Source organism: Thermobia domestica, chromosome 1, assembly GCF_964235325.1.
Source record: "Thermobia domestica chromosome 1, izTheDome1.hap1.1, whole genome shotgun sequence".
In the NCBI taxonomy this organism is placed as follows: Eukaryota; Metazoa; Arthropoda; class Insecta; order Zygentoma; family Lepismatidae; genus Thermobia; species Thermobia domestica.
The window spans coordinates 350,250,019-350,273,478 of NC_137454.1; the positions used below are offsets into that span (position 1 = coordinate 350,250,019).

The 23,460-nt window shown below is 35.0% G+C and overlaps 1 long non-coding RNA gene across 1 annotated transcript; it reads left to right on the forward strand.

The window, feature by feature from the left end:
• The first annotated feature begins 9,182 nt into the window (after window positions 1-9,182).
• On the forward strand, window positions 9,183-16,478 carry LOC145668166 (uncharacterized). The gene is made up of 3 exons (XR_014127981.1): window positions 9,183-9,545; window positions 13,197-13,322; window positions 15,672-16,478. It is a non-coding gene; the product is annotated as an uncharacterized LOC145668166 (long non-coding RNA).
• Window positions 16,479-23,460: the final 6,982 nt, after the last annotated feature.

Consider the following 23,460-nt stretch of genomic DNA (forward strand, 5'->3'; position numbering starts at 1 on the left):
TGCCCAATCTGGTGGTGGATATAGCTTTGGTACTCCCAGTGACTCTTACGCTCCACCAGGCGGTGGGCTTGGTTCTTCCTCAGGTCCTGCACCAGTGTATGGACCTCCAGGATTCAATGGTGGTAGCCCTGTAGGTGCCAGTACAAGAACACGAAGTCGTCCCAGCAGCAGAAGTCGTGCACGTGCACGCAGTAGGGCAAGGAATGGTGCTTCCAGAAACCGAGGTCGTACCTCTGGTCGTAATGGTAATGGTTTCGCTTCCGCTTCTCAGCCAAGACCCGTCTATGGACCTCCGGGCAATAATGGATTTGGTAATGGTAATGGTTTCGGTTCTGCTAGTTCACTTAGTAATTCATATAGTGCACCAGGAAATTACCCAGCAGCAACTCAAGCAATTTTTAGAGGTTTCGGGGACTCATCTAATGGTGGTGGTTATGCTGCATCAAATCCTGACAGATCCTACCTTCCTCCATACTAAAACACCTTTGCTTCCATTAAAACGACATGGACATTTGGAGACTGCATATAATCTTGGTTCATAACATACATATATTTATTACAATCATTTTTTATTTATGGTGAGGCTAAGGTTATGGTCAAACGTAATATTTTACCCATTATTCCAATACATTTGTTCACAATGTTACAATACTTTATTTCCAAGTGAATGATACTATCTCATGAATATTTTGTTTGTAGCGAAAATATGAGCTATTATAATTCTACTACATGTTAAGAACATGCCTTTATAGTTAGAATTTAGGCACTCAATACGATTCGAAAAAGTAGTTCAAAGTAAACTTTATTTCTTTTATAGAGTAATTTAATCTATAAAGAATTCTGAAATTATCACTGTTAAGAGAGTTGAATCTTACTATTTATTAAAAATTAATTGTAAAATCACTAGAAAACATATGTAAATATTCATATATAATCTTAAAAATTAGTCAAATATTACTTTTAAAAAATATTTGAATTCTACTCCGAAATTTTTATACTTATTATCTCATCATATACGTGTGTGAAAGAGAGAATGGTGTGATGATTTCTTATTATAAATATATGTGTAAATCATTAGTAGTAATATGTATGTATCTGGTGTAAGGTGTTCTCATATTTACATTTACTACCATGTGAAAGTGTGAATGTATGTACTTATTCATGGTATCCATGTTTGTCACTGAGTACAGACAATTAATTTATACGCTTTATTGTACAACGTTGTATGTAAAGATAATAAATATATGTACATATAAAATCTTATTTTATTATTATAACACTGTATTACACAATATTTATAAGATCAGCAATTGGTAAAATAACATATTTTATACCTGAGTTGGAAAACTGTTATCTATAAAACCTAAAATTGATAAAAATAAAGTTTATAAAACTACGATGCAAAGACCTGTAACTAATAAAATATTATCTATAAAACTGGCAAAATTATAACTGTGGAAGCAGTAATTGAAAGACGAAGTGAGCTAAATATTACAGAGTATGGTTGTTGCGCATTATTCAATGTCTGTCAGGGAAATGTGATGCGCAGGGAATCCATAGGACAAGATTGTAACTGGAAACAATCCAAAACTTTTTCCTTTCCTTACTTACAACAAACAAAATGTCATTCATGAATTGTTGGAAAATGTTTTAAAAAGAGGTCATGTTATGTTGTAGGGTATTAAATTTAGGCTTAATTTGACTATATGTGTTCGTAGAAGATGGAAATTTATGATAAAAAATTCCGGATATAGTATACATGAAGCTGCATCAGTTCCCGAAGAAGCAGGACGCTCATACGTTTAGGGATTATTCATTAAGTATGTACGAACTTACAAAGGGGGTAACAAAGCGACTTTTATTTACTTATCGAATGATACGAAAATAAAAAAGAATGTACCTGTACTTTATATCTGCATGTGTAGTGCCCTTGTACTTTATCTATGACTGTGTGTGGGTGTGGGGAGGGATTTAACGCATATCGCATGTCTTGTGCACATGGATACTTCTTACTATTGCACTACGTAGAAAATTTATGGTATTTCATGTAGAAGTGGTAATAGAACACAGAAGAAATGCAGATCAGGGGGTTCTCATGTATACTATTACCAAAATTCCTAATGTTACATTACTTTTCACAAAACATCACAGACGACGAAGTGATTCCCCATAAATTTGGCTACATTTGTGAGCTAGTGGTCTACTATGCCACGCTTAATTGCATGCATGGAGAGCATGCCCGCGACCGTTCGGTCTATTTAATGGACGGGTTCCGCAAGAATGTAATGCACCCCGCCCGTAGTTGCACAATATACGCTATTATTGCTCGTGCACGAAGTGCACCGTCAAGATTTGTCCCTTAACCTTGACACCTAAGTGTGTCACCCCCATTCTCTGAGGGAGTGGGATACGCTCACTGCGCGGCCAGACCGAAGTCCTGAGTGCCTACCAGTAGACCTACTGGTTGAGGTAGACTGCTAGCGAGTCAGTCCTACCATGCTCTGCAGGCATGGCGCCCGAGAGTTATAAGGCGAGCTCACCTCCCGCCCGTGTTCACCGTTACCCAGATTCCTGGGATTGGCTCCCACAAGCTACCGAATCCCACGGTATGACCACAGCCCGGAAGAGTCCAACCCAATCCGGGGCCCCAGGCTACGCCCGAGGAGGCTTGTTCAATCCCGGCCCTGCCTACCTCTATCGTTCAACTGGCAACGGCCTTGTCGTGTAGAGGTACCACGCACACGTCGAGATACTCCCGTATCTCATCCCGGACCCAATGGTACGTGTTGAGTCACCATTTGGGTTTGGTGCCGGCCCATATCACCTAGTTTTCTCCCTTTAGCAGGATCAGAACCGTTACCCAGATTCCTGGGATTGGCCCCTCCCCCACCTCCGGTTGGTCCTCCCGCAGGCTGGAATCCGACACTCCCCCCCGGTAGGGTCGTCCAAGCAACACGGGACTTCCTCTAGTTACGGTAGAGGTACACCGTACATTACCAGACCGTTTGCTCAAGGCAGACATTGTCATTTTAGTGCCGTGTCTCCCGAGGGAGCCGTGTCTCCCCTGGTAGGCCCGCCCAAACAATACGGGGCTACCTATCTTTAACGTGTTTAGGTACCACGTACACGTTGTAGCAAGGCTACCTGTCCGAATCCCAATGGTACGTGTAAGAAATTTGGCTACAACATGATGGAACGACTGCCCATATATTAAAGACTTCTTAGACAAAACTAAGTTAAAGCGTGCATTCTACAGTAAAATTATTTACGGCCAATGAGGCAATTTTCCAACATCACAGTGTGCAAATTTACACAGTTGGTGTTGCTTCGGTGTGATTTCGAGAACATAAGGTGAACTATACCATTTCCCCTAGCGCACTCAATCTCTAAACCACAACATTTATGAATCTCCTGTAGCCTTTTCTAAATCTCAGGATTATAATAAGATACCGTATGTATTCTCTGTCATATTCCACTCTCACAGATGGAACTAGAAGATGGCATTTCCAATAAAAAGAAAGTCTAAATTTACCCTTAATTTCCTGTGGCAAACCTAGTGACGTAACTAAGGTGGGGCAAACGTGGCTTGTGCCCCCACACAGCAAGGAATATTTTCTCAACCAAAAGAAAATATTTTCCTTGGTTTCCAAAAGGTTTTCCTTCTCTGGAGATTTCCATGCTGGTTTCCCTAATGTATTCCGAATATTTCCGGAAAATATTTTCCGAACAATGTTTAGAAAACATTTTAGAAATTACCGAAAGTACATTTTGAGAATGTTAGCCGGAAAGTATATCCAGGAAAATATTCACAAAATGTATTAGAAATATTTTATTGGATATAATCTAATATGTTTTCATTGTTGAGAAGGAAAATATTTTCGAAATGATAATAAAAATGTTTTCAATATATGATATGGGAAACAATGAAAGGAAATATATTCCATATATTTGAAAAATGTTTTCTAATAGGTTATTTGAAATATTTTCTATTTTTACAAGAAAACATATTGAACATATATTTTTAAAACGTTTAGAATGTTTTAAAAATAAATTCTTTCGTAATATAAGAAATATTTTTCAGAAATGTTTTAAAAAGGTTTACTTAATTTTAACAAAAGTATTTTGGTAACCTTCTGTTATAACTTAAACGGAACATTTTCGTACAATATTTTAGTCTTATTTCCAGAATATTTTATCGAATTTTGAATATAAAACTTTAAAACAGGAAAAAGAAAACATATTAGAAATGAATAGAAAATGTTTTCCGTTATGTTTTAGAAAATATTTTGTGTTTTTAGTGAACAACATTTTCTGATATATTATAGAAATATTTTTACATTGTTTTCAGAATATACTCTTCCGTTACTGGAGAAAATATATTCCTTGTTATATCTGAGAAATATCCCAAATATTTACCGGAAATATTTTTTAAAAATGTTTGGAAAACATTTTATGAAGTACAATAAGTATATTTTTAGAACGATAGAAGGAAAATAATCTAAGGAAAATTTTCACAAATTCTACTATTGTGTTGAATATAATGTAATATGTTTTCAATGTTGAGAGAGAAAATGTTTTCAAAGTAATACTGAAAATGTTTTACATATATATATATATATATATATATATATATATATATATATATATATATATATATATATATATATATATATATATATATATATATATATATAAAGAGAGAGAGAGAGAGAGAGGAAAGTTACCAATATCAGCCCCCTATCCCTAATCCGGCGCCCCAGTCTCTAGCGTCTCTGTGAAGCGTAAACAGCCAAGTGTTGTGCTGGGCACATTACTTACTCCGATTAAGAAAAGGCGCTGATATTAGAAACTAATCCTACACAGTTTGGGGTCTGAGAATCAGTAGGCATTGTGATTTGAGTGACTTGCAAGTTTTGGTAGTGTCAGAGAAATCTGAAGTTTCACGATAAATGAGTATGAGTAGGCAAAATTTTCATTATAGTAGCTAATTAAGGAACTACAAAGTAAGTAAATACGTGTTTAGTAATGCATTATAAGCTTTAATTGCGAAACTATTACGTTTGTTTCCGCCATGTGCTGAAACCCTAATCCGGCACCCCTTTTGGAGTCCTAAACCGGCACCCTCTTTAATGGCATATGTGTCATTAGTAGACCCTATAGCTTCTAATCTTTATAGGCTATAGTCCTATATAAAATGAAATAGAGTTGCTCGAGTTCTGAGAAAGTTTTTCATTGTTGCAGCGCGGAAAAGAAGCCGCCTTAATTAGGGAAACGGAAAGAAAACCACGCACTATAATCACAATTGGCCAAAAGAAAATATGACTGAGGCCATAACTGCTGTGAGATCGAAGGAAATGTGATGAAAGAACGCTAAGTATCTCAGAATTCAGCTCTCTTTTCAACACTTGAAATTCTCATTGAATACACTGCTTCACCAGAAAATGATGTTTCATGTATGTTCTGTTCAGACAATGATGAAGTGTGAGTTATGGGTCTTATGTGTTCAGACTGGGCACATGCTGAATGTATTGGAGCTGAAAAATACGATTACATATGTGACGTTTGCCGATGATTGTGATTGGTGCTTTTTGTTTATTTGTTTATTGAACAGTTTTCATAATTATATTAAACGTTTACGCAAGAAGCGCATACATACAATGAAAATACAAATGTTTATATTTCTTCAAAATTTTTATGTTTCATCAGTCAAATTATTTATATTTTCTGAAATAAAGTCATGGTACGCAATTATTTGGTCATATTTAATTTTCTTCAGTTTATTTGGTAATTTTTAGGTAACTCACTGCTAGTAATATACGAGGATGCTGATTTAGGCTACCTTTTTCAGACTCATGAATTTGATAGGTTTCAGAAAAACCTTTATAGCTTCAACCACGTTAGGCTTATCAACTTTGTACTGCAGCTGAACATAAGAAACTTGTTTAACTTTTTATATTGAATACTTAAAAATGACAAATTCTAATTCTATCAATTATAGGACTGAAAAACAAACTGGGGTGCCGGATTTGGCTACTTTCCTCTATATATATTAGTGCACTGCATGGTTCGGGCTCAGGCGGTCCAGCTCTGCTGTTTCCTTAGCCCAGGCTGGGCTAGGGCAGGCCGGCGCTTCAAGTAGGGCTGGGTTCGGGCGATTATTTGTAGTTCTTTAATATTTATTGACTCTAGTTAAATGATAATTGCAATAAAACTAACGAGGAGTGAAAGGTATTACAGACAATGCACGTTTACAGTTTGTGTTGCTTAGCGGCTCAACTTTTTCTACATAGAGAATTAATTGTTCATTAATTGTTCACCGGGCTTGGGCGAGTTGGCTCCACTATTAATTTGGGCCGGGCCGGGCTTGGGACAAAAATTTCCAAAATTTTCCGAGCCTGCATGGGGCTGGGTTGGGCCTAGCTACATTCGAGCCGGATTAGGCTCGGGCCGAAAAATTCGGCTCTTGCAGATCTCTAATGTATATATATATATATATATATATATATATATATATATATATATATATATATATATATATATATATATATACAGGGTGCACTGTTCACAGCGTTTGGAAGGTGAATCTACTCATAGAAACATGAAAAACTGTTTATGAACATGTGGTCAAAAGCAGGGATGCCACATTTTGTAATTTCGTACTAGATTTAGTGATTTGCTATTGAACTAGTGATCTAGTACGTAGTTCGGGTAAATTTGCACATTCTAGTGATTTTTGGCGTTTCCTTTCTGATGCAGACAAATGGCAAGGAAATGGTTCTTAAAATAATAGGAGGAAGTATATCGCAGTTCAAACGAATATAGAAACTTCCAATTATTCTTTTTTTTCCCCCTCTGACTGAATGAAACCCCTGTTGTTAACGACGTTTAATAAACAGCAGCTATCTTTGGTCCGCTACCTCCTTTTGTTAGCCGATATGGGATGGACTAAAATTGTAGTTTTTATTTTAAGAAAGTAAAAAAATCCCTTAATTATACGGTACATTTACACACACACACAGGCACAGTCTTTACTTGCTTCCCAATGAATATGAGGAACATAAATAAATAAAACGTAAGTACCAGAAAATAGAGTCAATACAGACATTTTCATCTGTAACACATTTGTTGAGAACTATAATTGGATGTCACGTGCAAGTCCTCTAAACATGTTCCATCCTTTAATTTTATCCGTATAACAATTCCTGATTTCAGGAAAAATTCCGTTAACGATGTCATATGAAGTTCTACACTCTTGTACTTTATGTATGTGATACAACATGAGAAACCAAGAGACAATACTAACAGGTTTTCTTCCAGGATCAAAGTCTAATGTGAATGTGCTGAACTGGGACTTTAATTGCGTCCCTTGTACAAAAATAACAGGTAATCCCAATGTTTAACGATGTCATATGAAGTTCTACACTCTTGTACTTTATGTATGTGAGACCACATGAGAAACCAAGAGACAATACTAACAGGTTTTCTTCCAGGATCAAAGTCTAAATGTGAATGTGCTGAACTGGGACTTTAATTGCGTCCCTTGTACAAAAATAACAAGTAATCCCAATGTTTATTTATTTTAGTCCTTGGGGGGAGGGGGAGATGGAATCTAACCCTCGGAAGGATTTCTAAAAAAAAAAAAAAAAACACCGGATTCTAACTGCCACTGTTTGTTATATTTCACAAAATATGGTTGTGGTGATATGTAAATGATATTGCGTTTTCGTCAGGGCTTTCATTCTGCAGGAGAGGAGGATAATGATACTGGAGAATATTTTCTATTATCAGAGTATTGAAGGTGATTACATTTCCTCCATTCTAACTAGGCCAAGCTAGGTAACTTACATTATATATAAGGATTAACATAACCTAAAAAGCTTTTTCCATGGCAGTTTTATACTGTACCCATGCTTCTTACTTTTCGGTCTACGGGACTCTGTATTCCGAAATTTTCGACGGCTCCCAAGTAAGAACATAAGTGTACCAAACGCATAGCCTGAAAAACCTTTATATGTGTGCGCATTTGAGACATGGGTCTACAGTTTAAAGTGGTATAACAACTACATGAGCTCCCAGCGGAAATCAAACCATGGGGTCCCGTGCTCAAGGCGTATATGCTAACCATACAAACGTGAACAAATTCACAAACACACACACACACACACACACACACACACACACATATATATATATATATATATATATATATATATATATATATATATATATATATTGTTGAGTTGATATTGAGTTTATCGTCCCTTTTAGCAGCGAGGCATGGACCTACTGATTAACGTGGAATCCGAACTAAATGAGCTCCCGCTGGGAATCGAACCCGGCCCAAGTAGCACACTTATGTCATAACAACGTCAAATGTTGGTCCTTAAATTCCAAAAGACGTCAAGCGAAGAAATATGGCGTCATTTGTTACGTTAAATAATGGTAATAAATATAACGGAGATACGACATGTGGACGTGTTTTAGGCCGCTTCTCTATTACTTCCGAATGCGATTGCGAATGCGAATTTCCCAGCACGTGTAAATAAATTAGAGAGGCCTCGACTAGTTCCGAACAGCAAATTGCGAAAACCGACGAAAAGATTCGAATGATCCCAACCTTGGGATTGTTCGTCCGAATACGTGCGAAGGAGAGTTGTCTGTAGAGGACAGCGTTGCCAGATCTAGCATAATGATGCTAGACCTAGCATAATTTGTATGTCTTTAGCATCTAGCATCTTGCTTTTAGCATCCTGCCCAAATCTAGCATAATTTCAGCAAGTTTATCAAAAAACCGTAAAACCTGGAGATGAAAAAGAAGTTGGTCGTGGGTATTCTAATCCTTTAACTGCGAGGCATGGGCGGAGCTATGGGGGCCATTCTCCTCTCAATTTTTTGACAACTTCACCATCTTTATTTCTGACTTCATTACCATCTTTATTCCTGAAATTAAAGGTCCGACCAAAAATCTGCCCCCCAGGCAGACAATTCCAAACTCCGCTTATGCTGCGAGGTAATTTTCTTTCAAAATATGTAAAAAAAAAAAAAAAAAACACTTTGCATTCATTTATACGATATATACGCCATTGAGTCTGGCAACGACTGCACTAGTTTAGTTGAGTTAAAGTTTTGGTGCGTGAAGTATTGAGTTCTATCCACACATTCTTGCGCACTGCATGTTTTAAGTTACGTTATCGTATCTCAGCTTCGTTTTTTTTTAAACTCCTGAATTAGTAATTATGAGGATCTAGCATAATTTGACCGAATCTAGCATAATTTCGATCAGGTTTTGGAATAATTCCGAGCTGTGAGTCTGGCAACGCTGGTAGAGGAATTGAGCGCTACGAGAGAAATCAATTTTGTTTTGCGTGAAAGCAGACGACGTTGCAAGGTGCGGAGATAAAATAAAAATGAAGATAGAAGTAGATGCTTGTTCATGCTTTAATGAATTGTGCTTTTGATAAAGTTGTGGAATCAAGCTTATCCAGACAAACGACAGGTCGCGAACAAATTATGGGCAGATGTAAGCAAGGAACTTGGCGTGGAAGGTATGTATATTTTCTTTGTTTTGTCTTTAAATATGAAGATTTAATTAATACATGAACCCCAACTTTTTTTTTTTCAATTTATATTTCCTTTTTGTACCTCAAGTGATGATTTTAGGAATATACGTAATTATTGACAAATATGATTGAAATAGCAAAAACGGGTTTCTTTTACTCATGCAGAAAAGATTCTTAGAAAGTTGATTGTTTCTGTAATCTCTAATTAGGTTATAGTTAATGAGCCGTACTTCCCATTTAGGGGAGGACGAGAAACGCCATACTTTCAGGAATTATTCATTGAGTATCTAGTATGTTAAAAAGTAGGTAACAGACTGAGTTCTTGCCCTTGTACTTAGGGTGTTTAGGTAGTGCAACAGTAAGATGTATCCTCGTGCATGGGAGATGAGAAGTAGCTGTTCTTAACTATTACCGTAATTTCTCCTTTCTGAGTGAGTATACCTGCTGGAGCGGGCGTTGTAAATTAACCCGTGCATAAAACACAAACCAGGTTGTGCTAGGTGGCCACTGAAAAGCACAAGTGCTATCTAACTGAGACAGGGCAGGAGTGCAGCACGAAAACCCGAGTGACAAGAGTGCGTCCGTAGGGAGCAGGCGCGTCAGCGACGGGGGTTATGCGCATAAACGATGATAGTGGAATAACACACTAACAGGCAGTTATTCCGAAGTTGGTCGTCCGCCTAGGTTTTGGCTAAAAGTGTAATAATTGGTTCCTTTCTTTACCAAAATTATACATTTAATTCACATAATAATGCCGAGTGACCGTTAGCGAGTGGAGACGGATTAGTGCCCCGCAGGGCACGTTCTTTTCTGTTTTTATTACAGTTAAATGGGAAGAGGGGCCTGTGTTCTAGAAAATTGCTGCCTTGTTCATTATGTCACTTACCGTTACAGTAACCAATATATCTTTCTCCACGTTTCTTTATAGTTATTTGCTTACCACATTCTCTACAATTTATTTTTAGGTTTATTGAGCCATGACTTACTTACTTTTAATGACTTTTCCTGATTATCACCAGCAATGTTTTCAAAAACAAATGCTCATTACATTCCCATAATCCTACCATGAAGTAACCTTGTGCCAAGTAGTTCCCTCCGCTTGACAAATAGTTCCATGCTTAAAACCGTTTATATAAGAAAATAAACACAACTTTCGCTTTCCTTATACATTATGAAGCACACGAACAAGCAAATTTATTTCTTGCCGGTACATTTTCAAAATTTTACTAGATACGGACGACCAACTTTGGAACTTAACCCCACTAACACATACAATGCTTTCACTGTTACTCAAGATTCATTTCAATATGCTGTGCAGTGTGCACTGACAGTAATTACTTATATTCACACTGTCATTCCGTATGGAGCGGGCATGTAAGCGACGGTGGATATGCACGTAACCGAGGGTAGTGCAAAGATTTTATATCCCATACAACTATGCCTTACATCTAATATAGCTTTACTTCACTCCTGTGGTTATGAGAAATGAGTTATTATGAGAAATGAGTGAAATAGTGGAATGAAGAAAGTGGGAGGAAACGGGAGAAACAATAGAAAACCCATGAGCACGGTGTTTGTCCACCACAAAGTCCACACGGCGCGAGCTGGGATCGAACCAAGGACTCCAAGCATTGGAGGTGAACGCTCTACCACTGAGCCACCGCGCCTCCTGGAAACATAAAGAACACTTCAATTTCATGTAATTTATGATTTATTGATAATATTTCTGCTATCCATCACTGGTTATCATATATGCATGTAACAAAAGTTCATTTTTGCAGATTTCTTAAATCTACACTTTGAATTGCAGAAGCTCGATTTTGGGAAAAGCTTGAAGTTACTCCATGATGACCCGTTACTGCAATAAAAGCCAAAGATGACTTCGGTAAATACCAGTTACCGGTCGCACACTTTCCCACTTTTTTTTGGGGGGGGGGGTTAATTGTCGAATTCGGTTCTTGACAACAAGACGAGAGTAATACCCGGAGTTGGTACTTGCAGTATACTCACGAATTCTTCTGCAGGTTTAGAGGCCGCGGTGGCTCAGTGGTAGAGCGTTCACCTCTGGTGCTTGGGGTCCTGGGTTCGATCCCAGCCCCCGCCAAGTGAACTTTGTGGTGGACAAACACCGTGTGCGTATGTTTTCTCGTGGTTCTCTCGTTTCGTCCCACTTTCTTCATTCCACCATTTCATTCATTAGTCATCATCACCGTCTCCTTTAGCCTAACCGGCATAAACGTGGGACGTAAAACTCCAATATTTCATTTCATTTTTTTTCCTTTGTTTTCACATGGTTCTTCAACAGGGTACAGGTTTCCAGAAGTGAATATAAATGTTTTTTGACTATCGACGAGATTTCATTTCATTTCTCTTCTGCAGGTTTAATACTGTGAATGTGTTTTTCGTTTTGCCATGTTGCCATATCCTTATCCCCCCTCTCCCCAATACGTCGCAGAGACCCTTACCACGGCCGGTTTCACTGAAAAGCCACTGCTTTATCGGACCTGTCTGCGTTTTGGACATCTGAAAGCAATTTTTAAATTGGAATCCAGCACCATCAGAAATCACTGAAACGGTTTGGTAAAATGTAGACACTTATTTTCACGTATTCGAACCTTTTTCTATAACTTATATTTTCGCTTTTCTTCGACTATTTTTAGAATCTTATTCATGGCTATGAGTACGGGCCGAATCGTGTGTTTTGTCGTCGCTTATTACAGCAAATTCTCAGTTGTTTCATAATAATATATCACTCCCGTAAAGAAGGAGATTTGCTCGTTTCTCCAGCGATCACTCTGAACTTCCCTTTGCAGAATAACAGTCCAGTTTAAGCGAAGTCCACATGCAGTAAAATAGAATTTGTATCTTGAACTTTTACACGATGTACAGTTGAATCATCTGACAAAATTTAAGAATTTTAAATTATGGTGTTTTTGAGAAAATGGCGATTTTTGAAAATTTGTCGATTTCTCAAATTTTTTGCGATAAAACGGTTGCACACAGAAGCGATACTTTTTTTTGGGGGGGGAAAGCGGGTTACTACGTCTTACCAACCGTGAAAACGGAATTTAAAATTCGAACCGGAAGTGCTTAAAAAAAAGCACAAACTTCGACTTTTCACATAAACTTACGTTCATTTGTTAATTTATGTACAAAAAGATACGCATGCGCAAAACAAACTGAAATAAACTATAGTTTATTCATATCCCTATGTACATACCACAACAAGAATTATAACTCTACATGTCTCCATAGCTGAATTGTGGGGCTCCGAATTTGACCATTTTCCATGTTTTCTACAATTCATGAATTGTACTCCCCGTCTTTGATGGCCCATTACTTGGCGGGAATTTTTTTCCGACAAAAAAAGTCCCAAAATCAAAACATGTTTAGTTCCTATAAATAAAAGTTTGAACAATATCTGAGATGGTGATGGTACAATTTTATTTTTTATTTAATTATTTATTTTTTTGCCTGAATTGAAATGGAAGGCACCAGATATCTAATAAGGACATCTAATTTAAGTTAAAAACAACTGAAGTTTCTCATTAATTTTTACTTACTATAAAGATGTGACTTAAAATTTGTAAAATACTGTACATATTTTATTTTTTTCATTTTCTTTTTCTATAATAGATTATTAAAACACATGGTACAAAACATAAGAAATTGACCTGTTCCGAGAGATCAGAAAAAATGAATACGAGCTGGTTTTGGAATGAAAATGGTGTTCTTTATGCTATGTATTGGGTAGTTCAGGAAGTGAGTTTTTATTGAATGTTTTATTATTATTATTATTATTATTCGATATGCCCATTAAATCATATAGTTGAGACTATTGTATTAATAGAAAGTTGAGACTATAATATTAATAAACTTTCATAGAAATAGGCACTAACTATACATTTAAATAATGGGTCAAATAAAATTTACTGTAGGCAGCCAATGACACCCCAAAATAAACAAACTTTTGTTCTTTATAATATATCGAACGTAAAGGAACGACATTGGTTGATTTGGCGCTTTATTGATGCATTTCGAAGGAAAAAAGAGAAGCAGGACACGAGGCAATGCTTCGAGAAGACGATCCGCCCAAGAAAAGGAGAAAATTCCCGACGAGAGCTCACGTCGTGGTTCGGATTCCCCGTTAATCAGTAGGTTCACGTTTTATATAGCCTCGCTGTTTACGGGACGTTAAACTCAAAATCAACTGAACTGAAAGAAGAAAATATATTCAAGCTGATGAAAGAATTCGCCGTGCAGAATTTTGAAACTGTTGACATTGCAGAATAATGCTGGGTTTGGCCCATAATTCCGTCATGGTAATTGTAACATAAGACAAAGTAAATTATTCAATAGGTATATTAGATTTCACTGTTTACTTCTTGTTTCACTGTTGTTTCTTTTCCAATTATCTGTGTTGCAAATACGTAGTAATAAGCAGTAATGCAGTGTTATGAATTGCTATGAAGTTATGAATATCCTTTACGTTAGAGATATTGTAAAGATAACTTCACAGAAGTTTACTTTGGGGTGTTGTAGGATGCCTACAGCAAATTTTATTTTAGCCCAATACAGATTAATGCTGAAAAAAAGTTCTGCAGTCCATTATCTCCGATTTTCCTGAAATTAGGATATATCATTCTAAAAACAAAATAATTAGACCCATTTTTTCTGCACTATACAAAAAATAGAACTAAATTAAGCATTTGTTGCAACTGAGACTTTTAGTGACTGCCATAGGACTATAACGTAAGGAAAATTTAGAGTTTTGAAGATGACATTTTAAAGAAAATTTGCATCAAATTTAACCTTTCCGAACTTCTTAATTTTATAGGTTGTGCAGTTTTTTTTTTGTTTTTTTTTTTAAGTTTTAGTGATATTAGTGCCTATTTTTAAGGCTTTTAGTACGTAATCATCCGGTTTTTATTTTTGAAATGCATTATAACCCATTTAAGTAGATTAACCTATTTAGATATACGGCTTTGCGTCCAAACGTCCTGCTCCGGTATCACAAGGTGGTATAGGAGCAGAGGGCTGGTGTTATTTATCACTAGCCTTTAAGATATATATAAGTGAGCATAGTGAGAAGGACCACATATAGTTCTACCTTATTAATTTATACAGTATGGTGCTAAATTCGGTGTACAAAAGCAGAGGGGTGATTCCTTAGGATTCTAAAACATGTATTTTTAGATAGAGCACATACTAGTTCCTAAGTGAAGTCTTGACCCGACTTTGGTAGGTCCCATAGTTTTGGAGCTGTGGACCTTTAGAATTTATTTTTTTTTTTCATGTTTTCGGCAGCCTATAACACGTGAACGATGGGCTTTTCGCCCTAAGTTTATTGGAACTTTTTTGTTTGTTTTACTCTCAGGAAACACTCCTCTGCTTTTGTACGACGAATTTAGCGCCATACTGTAAGTATCGTTAAAAAAATGTAAATATTAAGCTATCCTTAATCTGCACTTATCTCTATTATTTTATGGCAGGCATGCAAATAGCGGAGTTGGGATTAGGGCGCCAGAGTCCAGCGGGCAAGCTCTGTGTCGGTTTTCTACATTATTTATTTACAAATACTGAACAAAAATTCAGAATAAATTAAATCTTTTAAAAGTTTTTTTTCTTTTTAACTGTTTAAAGTGAGCTTATCTTCTTTATCTCTTAAGTCGAAGCTGGAAATATAAACCACCGAATGATTTCTGTGTATGAACTCTGTCAAACTCGTAACCCAGCTGAGTTACTTTCCTTCCTTCGCTCAGTAATACTCATGCATCTACAGTTTCCATTTCCATCCTAAGTTAAGTTTATTGTGTTCTGTAATATCATTATTTTAAGTTTGGATCATAGTTTCAATTCTATATCTACACTATAACTTTATTCAGCGTACCAAATTTGAGTAACAGTTATTAAGATATTTAGTATATAACTTCCAAAAGTATAGGAAACAATGTTTTAGTATTTTGGATAGCCTGAGGTAAGATATATATATATTAAAAAAACGCATAAAACGCTTCGTTTGACTTAACCTTGATTCTGAGATAACTTTCGTTTTTAAATTTTGCCACACATGCTACAAATAGTAATTTTACAACAATTGCTTTATTTTAGGAGTCCACTTCGTTTGGAGGCTATCAACCGAGATGATTTCAAGATACGCCACACACAGGTACTACATAGACGGTACCAAATTTGATTGTAAGTAAGGATGAATCCCAGAAAAAGGAAGAAAGTGTTGTGACTCACCTAGCATTTCAAAGTGTCTTCCTATGTGATGAACTATCATCAGCCTTCCATTATTAGCGCGCGGCTTGCTCAATTTGCAGATTCGACGAAAAACGTTTTATATATAGAGAGTTTGGCATAGAGACATTTAGTGTAGGAAGCCCAAAATTCATAGCGTCAACATAACACCAATTTAAAAATCTAGACTGAAGGTGTAATTAATTCTTATTGACTGTGATTTTTTTTATTGGCGTAGCTCGCTTCGTGTGATGCGTATGGTACTCATTTAAGTTAATTTGTGTGCATATTATGTTTACTTTTAATTTATGGCAGTTAAGTCACACTTCAGACTCTAAAGTAATGTATAATATACCTACTTCGTATCGTTAAATATATTCTTAGATGAAGGTGACAGTGAACTTTTCAAGAAATAGTTTAACTTATTTTGTATGTGTTGAGGGGAGGGGGGACGTAAGTACACGCATGATTCTGCTGCTTGGTTTTCGGTGATTGGTACAGTCATCTTCTGAACTACAATACTAGGGTGTGGGGAAGAGTTTGTAAGGTGCAACTCTGTTCGAGCTTTTCTTACAAAGTAAGAGTTTTTTTTAAAATGTTATATAACACTTGTTAAAATTGATATACTGATGAGGTGTATATACTTTTCAAACTATTATAATGTACGGTATGCAATTAGTAGACTTAAATTAATATAGACTTTTTGTTTATGTATTCACATTAAATATATTGTGTACTACAAATGTATACTTAATGTAAAATTAAGTAATTAAATTTATTACTGTAATTATTCTCAATAAATCTACAGGATTTTATTTTATGTATTCTCTTTTAAAGGTTCATTCCTTTATTTGGCTTTCGGTTTGTTATGTAATCATAAGTAATGTAGGATGGTGGAATTTAGATCATTTTAAGGATAATTTCTCTATTATATACGATAACTCAAGGAAATAATCGATTGTATATCGCATTAAATATTTACATGATATAAAATAAGTTATTTTCCCCATTTATCATCTATAAATCTTACCACCAGTGGGGTTCTGTAGTATAGACACTGGTTGCCCAAGTACTTCACAAGTTGCGGTATAGTCAATGCGGTCTTGTTGCTTGAGCACTGACTTCAGGAGTGGTAGAATGAATGACTATTCGGAAACAGGGAGTAGCCTAGTGGTTAATGCATCGACACGGTAAGTTGAAGTTACAGGTTCAAATCTTAGTCCAGTCTTGCATTTTCTTTCCTTTTGTAATTATGTACTTTAACTTAGTAGAGCTGATTTCTTTATATTCAAGTTATTTCATCACGACTTTTAACACAAGAACGACATGAACTACTCACATGTTGATACCTGGGATGTCTTTCTTGTGCTCTGTCATTTATTCTACGCACTACAATAGCTGTTTTAGTGTTGTGTAAAACATACAACGAAGAGCACAATTAAGACACCTCGACTGTGAACATCTGAGTGGTCCACGTCGTCCTTGTGTTAAGAGTCATGGTGCAATAAATTGGTTTCATGGTGATATGATCACGTTTTATAGTCATTCTTTATAAGAAAAACTCACTATATACACGTGTTTCTAAGTTTCGTATATTTTTAATACTTTTGTAAGAAACTGTACTATAGCACTTTTGTTTTAGGAGTTCCATTAAGAATACTTTTCACAAAATGCATGTGATTTGTTCCGATTGTTATTGTTCCTCCATATCATTTTTCAATGAATATTGGCATTGATATAATGTAGTGTCTCCGAGATAATTTATTTTTCTCCACTTGTACAGCACAGTGCCCCCTGTGGTGTCGCCTTGTAATATTAAGGGATTCCGGGTACATGACAAAATATTTAGAAAATATTTTCTGTACATGATAGAACATATTCAGAGAATATAAGGTAGACATATCAAAAACATTTTCAAATTACTTTTCTTGGTGTTTTGTAGCAGTAGCAAATGTTAAGAAAATATTAAACTAGTTTCAGACGAATTTGTGCTAACAAAGAAAATATTTACGATTTATTTTTCAAAAATTGATGTTTTTGATTTGTTATTGTATGTAGTTTCAGAACGTACTTAAAATATTTTTTAACATATTCTGGTTTTCGCAGAGAAATATTTTAAATTCTTTCTGAATATTTTTCGTCATTACCACCATAACACCTACAGTTTGAAATACATTTCTTTCTTCAACCTATAAATTAGAATACTAGAATTTATTTCCACAAATTTATGTGATGATAGAAGTTTCCGTGTGTTCTAAACCGGTTCCAACATACACAGACTTCTACCACCCCATTAATTTGTAAAAATGAAATTCAGATATTTTAACTCACAAGAATTGGAAAACTGTTCAGTATGCAGCTCTGAAGAAAGAAATGTATTTCAAACTGTAGGTGTTATCGTGGTAATGACGAAAAAATATTCAGAAAAAAATTAAAATATTCTGTGAAAACCAGAATTCGTTAGAAAGTATTTTAAGTACTTTCTGAAACTACGTACAATAACAAATGAAAAACATATCAATTGCTATTTGAAAAATGAATCGTAAATATTTTCTTTCTTAGCACTAATTCATATTTGAAACTAGTTTAATATTTTCTAAACATTTTCTACTGTTACAAAACACCAAGGAAACTAATTTGAAAATGTTTTTGATATGTCTACCTTATATTGTAACGTACCCTTTTACCGGTACTTTACATTGTTATTGTTTTACCGGTATTTTTCGTTGTTATTGTTGTGCTGTTGTTTTGTTAAGTGGCCCCCATTTAGTATAGTCTTGCCATTAGTTCAAATACATGTTTTATTTGTTTTTACGTGTTAGTGATTAACGTTAGTTATTGAATTGTTTTCTATTAATACAAGTCAGCGCAGGGTTATTCTACAACTGTACACTACATTTACATATAGCTAATATCAAACACAAAGGATTGTTGACATCATATAAAGTCATTTTATATGTTCTAAGTAAAGTCTATTACGTGTTTATATTGTCATAATAACAGAAAGATTCTTTATTCTTTAAATCTTACCCCGTGATGTTAGTAAATTGAGTCAGTCGCTGGTATGTTTACATTTTGTGATGATTACATAATCAACCATCGATAATCGATGTTTATTTATTGCTTGCGCGTTGCATGCTGGGTAGTAAAATAAACATGGCGCCTCACAGCTTTTACGCTCTGAAGAGGTGGGGGGCGTCTATTGGATCATCTACACTTGATGGAACGGAGAAACTAGGTAATATACATAAATACTTTATTTTTAGCCTGTGTAATTATTTGTGTAGTTAAATATATATATAAATACTTCATTGAGTTTTAACATTTACGAAATTAATTATGATAAAATGTTGGTTATTATAATAAGAAAAATATGGTGTAGTTGAGCTATGTAGTCGCCAGGTATTGCATGTTGCTCAGCCATTTTTACCGTGCTACGAAATAGGCGACCCCTTCGGTCATCCATGATAATTTGAAATTTAAATACGTAAAACGTACTTTTAGAACTCAACCTCATCAAAATTTGTGTTTTGATCCAACCTAGAAATAATTGGAATAAAAGAATTGGATGCCGAAGGCTAAATTAATCTTTAACAATTTTGGTAAACAGTCGCCTGATGCAACCGCCTATGAATGCTGAAAATAGTAGGTGTCAGGTGGTTTAAAGTTGGATATATGGTCGTCATTTCTTCGGAGTGCACAATTCCATTACTTAATGAGAAAGGTGGGATCCGGAGGAGTGAGGAGGATACAACCAACGTGTCATAAGGTAAAAACTTTCCTTACTTATTTATCCTGAACCGGGAACCATTCAGATTGATGACAGCAAGGGTACCAGTGGTGATATAAAACCTAAACTATTTGCAACTTAATGACAGTTTGTGAAATTTTTATTCGGTACATCAATAGCACAACAAACATGTGTAAATAAAATCTCGTGTTGTGCCACGCATCTAACGGGATTATCGTAATACTTCCATTAATATAATTATTAAGACTGCTACTATTATAAAATGATAGTATGCATTCGGTAAAAATTAAAAACTTAGCTTCCGGTACAGAGTTCTACGTAAAGGTTATGTTAGCTATGCTTAACTTGTCGTTCTCGTATTTCCATGTACTGAAATATCATGTTCACAATATAGTCAGGAAAGTGATAGATATTGTAGATGTAATTTTTTTTCATACTCATTTGTATATAAATATATATCATGTTCATTTATATTGATAATCGATGCAGTGTTGTTGTGTTAAAGGTGACCCAGTGTCATAGAAATAAACGTGGAATATGCTACAGATATAATTTATGAAACGATTCCTAAGAAGGAATAATAATAATAATGCTAATGTAGTATATAGATGTTAAAATGACACCAGTGGGCACGTATGCAACACGTGACGGAAGTGCACGGAGCATATTTTTTTTCTTCATAATTTTTTTTTTATTTCTTCACACTTTCCTGAGTCTTGAACGAGATCAATGAATAGTGAGAATTAATAGGATTGTTCCATTGGAACGTAATATTTGATGTAAAGCTGCCTAAGAAGCTAATTATAATAGTTATTTATTTTTTTTTCTTTCTTTCTTATATGTACCGGTAAGTTACGAATATGTAAACTACGTACAATTGCAATAATATTTAACCGAATGTAATACCAAACCAATGTAAATAATCAAGTTTATTCTGAAACAAGATTTCAAAATTTATAACCGTTCTTCTTAAGCTGTACTTCGATTTTTTTTTCTTTTTGACAATAAATGATAACTTGAACTTCAATGTATGATTCCGTACCAGTAATTCATATTAAGTACCTAGATTATAGGATAATAGTAACATAAAGTGCGAGTTGATGTCGAACATGTGCTAGATAGCACAGTTGCCAAGATCTCATTGACGGTCTACCACTTGACAAGAATCTGCGATTGCGTTCAAAATTCCGTTGCGTATGTAAATAAGAAATCAGTTCTCGTTCTTTATTTTGACAGGATTAAGTGATTACAAAAATTGACAATATATAATCAGGATTTTCGATTTGTTTTTGAGATTTTCTCATTCCTGGGAAAATTGGCTCCTTTAAGCCAAAGATCTTTTTCTATAGAAACGAGACCCAAGACGGGACGTTACAATATTCTCTAAATATTTTCTGTCTTGTACAGAAAATATTCTCTAAATATTTTGTCATGTACAGAAAATGTTCTCTAAATATTTTCTGTCATGCACAGAAAATTTTCTCTAAATATTTTCTGTGATGTACAGAAAATATTCACTAAACATTTTTTGTCATGTATAGAAAATATTTTTTGGTATGAGTGGAAAATATTTTAAAATTATTATTTTACAGAACATTAATTTTTGTTAAAAATGGATTAGAAATCTTCAGAAAACATTTCAACTAAGTACCCAATACATTGTAAAAATATTTAGAAAACATTTCTTTATTTTAGACAAATGATTTTCAGTGTTATTGGCAAATGATTTTAAAATATTCCATGCGAAACATTTTAAAAACCATCCCGTTAACATTGTATAAAACGTTTCAAATACATTTTCAGTAATGTGTGGAAATGGTACAGAAAACATTTTTTGGAAAACTTTTCTAACGGCGTATAAAATATTTCTACAACGTTTTTAAGTATATTGCGAAAATATTTTCAGTATTATTTGGAAAATGTTTTCAACAACATATGGAATATATTTCCTTAAGGGAAGTAGGATACATTTTCTGAAGGAAAATGATGGTACGTTTTAGAAACGTTTTGAAAATATTTCATTGCTGTGTGGGCCCTGGGCGCTGGATTAGGGAAGAACAAAACTGGGCAAATATTTATTTCCACTATAAAGCAAGGAAATAAGTTTTAGCAAACTAAAGATCATAAAAAAAATACCCCAGAACTTTTAACAGGACAACAAGGACTCACCAACATCAGGATCATATCTATAGAGCATAAGTTAGCTTCAAAGCCATCTTTTGAGAACATTGTAGAAACCTTTGTTGCCAAAAGAGTACGCAATTAAATTTTAGTTCAGTTTTTTGTGTTTTTACCTAAATCGATTTAAGAGATTTGCAAAATGTTCGAGTATAATACTCGAAACGACAGCTTGACTGTTTTTCATAATTAAATATTCTATTGTAAAGCAACAGACTGTTGATTCATTCTACACATATACACATCCCAATATAATTTCAAAAACATTGTGATTTGCAGTTATTATGATAAGATTATAAAAATATGTCAAGCATGTTCCTGTCAGATTATTTGGCAATCAAATAACAATTAGTTTGATGTTTTATCTTGTACCAAAAATTAAATTATATACTGCAATTTTGAAATCAAGCTTTACCATTTGAACTAAAAATGGAATAGGAGAATTACTGTATGATACCAATATGAGGTGTAAATTGGGAACATTTTGATTGGTCATAGGGGGGGGGGGAGAGTACTGAGGCGAGTTCTTACTCCGGGTGACAACTATGGTAGTTGCATCGCTGGGCAGAACTAAGAATAAAACTGTATGGTTTTGCCAAGTATAAATTTTAAGCTATGTTTTATTGGTGTCTTAATTTAAAAGAATCTTAAACCTTACTTTATATTAACGTTACACAATATTGGCTACCTTGAAGGACGTTGGAATTGAGGAAGTAGCATGTTTGTTATAGTTTTGATTAGGTCTGTAAATGTGTAAATAGAATCTTCTGTAAGAATACAAACATAGTTTGAGTAAGACTATTACAAATCTAGAATGCTATTAGGATTGAACTCCTGTTAAAAGATTACCAGTGGCAATTTCTGGCGATGAATCGGGAGAATTATATCCCAAACTCGAAGTTACAAAATTCCCCGTTATATATCTCTGATCGGGTTCACTGTCAGTTACCAGTATTTTCACGTACTACTTTTATCCCCCCGTGAATTAAGAAATCTCTCGAGGGAAAATCTTCGAAAATCATTCATAGTGGTAACAATTGAGAAAATATTTATTGTTATTTAAGAATATCATTATAAAACAGCACATGCGCCATTCTATTTGATAGCCTTGTACCAATCTCCCGGCAATACCACAAACAAATCGCTATAGAACCTCTGTTGTTTTGTTTAATAATTATGACACGTGTTTTTATGCTTCATTTTAAACTAACTTAACAACTATTCAGCGAGTTCCGAGATCGAAACAAATGATAGTATGATGGTACGAGGTAAGGGGGATACATAGGATGGATTGAAACCTGCCTGTCAAATCTCGCAAGTTCTGACGGACAATGTATGTTGTCACTGTGGTATACCACACCTTTCCATTATCGTGCGCTTCGTTTGAATTGGTACGTGCATCCAAACGAGTTTTCTACTATATAGGTACGAGAGTATTGTTTTATCTGGTGGCAGCATCGCATGATGCAAGATAAAATTCCATTCTCACGAAGTGTACAGTACAGTCTTTCTCAACAAACAGAAGAGCTTCTTCTCACTTCAACCCCATTGTTGTTGTATGTTATCCGCTTTTAATCTCTGCTGATCGATAATTTCAGAGAGGGTTCGAGGTCGTAACGTATCAGAAGATATTCATAGATAGGAATTCGATGAAGTTAATGTTTCTGAGACAGATCATATTACACTCAGACGTCAAATATACTTTTTGCAGCTGGCTATTTCCAAATT